This window comes from Etheostoma cragini, chromosome 9 (genome assembly GCF_013103735.1).
Source record: "Etheostoma cragini isolate CJK2018 chromosome 9, CSU_Ecrag_1.0, whole genome shotgun sequence".
NCBI lineage: Eukaryota > Metazoa > Chordata > Actinopteri > Perciformes > Percidae > Etheostoma > Etheostoma cragini.
Genome location: NC_048415.1, coordinates 2,859,445 through 2,860,944, shown reverse-complemented (window position 1 = coordinate 2,860,944; position 1,500 = coordinate 2,859,445). Strand labels below are relative to the sequence as shown.

At 37.8% G+C, this 1,500-nt stretch overlaps 1 protein-coding gene across 3 annotated transcripts in view; it reads left to right on the top strand.

The window, feature by feature from the left end:
• LOC117950393 (carboxyl-terminal PDZ ligand of neuronal nitric oxide synthase protein-like) overlaps positions 1–1,500 on the top strand; it is a 168,071-nt gene that overhangs the window by 141,758 nt on the left and 24,813 nt on the right. The window lies entirely within an intron of this gene.

Genomic DNA, 1,500 nt, shown 5'->3' with positions numbered 1-1,500 from the left:
GTATTAGGGGACCACTAAGGTCTATATAAAAGAGACTTCAGATACAGTATTAGGGGACCACTAAGGTCTATTGAAAAGCATCCAAAGAGCACCATGTCATCGGACCTTTATACAAATGCTGAGAAGTGAAGTCAAGCTCCCATCAATCATTCTTTTCAAAGAATATTTTGGTCATTTTGGGACAGCACTGTCCTCAAAATTAGTTTTATTTACCAAGAGAAAATGTTATTCTGCCTTTTGATCAAGCTGTGCATGAGAGTTAACGTGTTAATAGACAAATTATTTTGTTCTGCAAGATCTTTGTTGCTCAAGTAGGTGAAGTAGTTCATGATAAAGTAACAACAATTATGGACTTTTATTGGATATTTCTATCCAATAAATTATATTTCTATCTAATACATTTATTGGATATTTCTATCTCAGAATGTTTAGAAGTCATTTCATAAACTCACTGTAAAATACTCACTTGTTGCTAAGTCATTTCAACAGATTTCTCTCTCTAACATATGATGAAAGCAGTCCACAAGCAACACATGCCCACTGCAATCATACACTCCACAAAACACAGTTCCACTGGAGCATGAAATCAGTTTTTTGTAAAGACTACTGTTACTATTTAAAGATATTTTAAAACAGGGAAAGATAAATAGGACAAGAGGCAAAGTGACATGTTAGAGAGACAGACTGTAATTGACTTGACCTTCGTAAGCTTGCTAGTTTACCTGGCACCCCCACCCATTCCTATCCTCAAAAAAGGCAAAGAAACTGAGCGAGTAATCTGTCATTAGGATACTGTATCCCACAGAGAATCTTATTTTTTTTAAGATTGCATAATGGAGACACATACTGTAGATAGTAATCGAAATCTAGGTTAACACACTGTCAGGTGAAATCTTTGCGTGTGACCAAGCAAACATCCAGCCACACACAGGCTTCCAAATGGACAGTCCTATATTAAAGCTCCTGAGTACCAGTATGAGAGACTTCACCGCTCTGTTTATCATGCACCACACATGTCCTGGTCGCAGTTCTATCGTCACGACTCCCCTCTGTCTTTCTTCCTACAGTTTCACACATTTTATAGCCTGTTCATCGACTATTCAGAAAGACACAATCTTCTCTGTGCTATCTCAGTCCAGCTTGCCCTCCAATTGTCACCCTGCGAGAACCAATCTGTGATCTTATCAGCCAATATTTCAAATATTCAGTGGGGAAAATATTGTCTCATGCCACCTTTGCATGTTAGACATTTTATATGCACATCATGTTGCCCAAGGTCAGAAGATTTGTTCTATGGATACAAAACGAAATGCAATGGCCAAACTTTTTTTTTTATGCAATAGACCTTTGTCAGACACATTTTGACATAGGGGTACAACTTATGATATTTCATGTCAGTTTCAGAGTGCTGTGATTGTGCACACGTATATACACTCACCGGCCACTTTATTAGGTACACCTGTCCAACTGCTCGTTAACACTTAATTTCTAAGCAGCCAA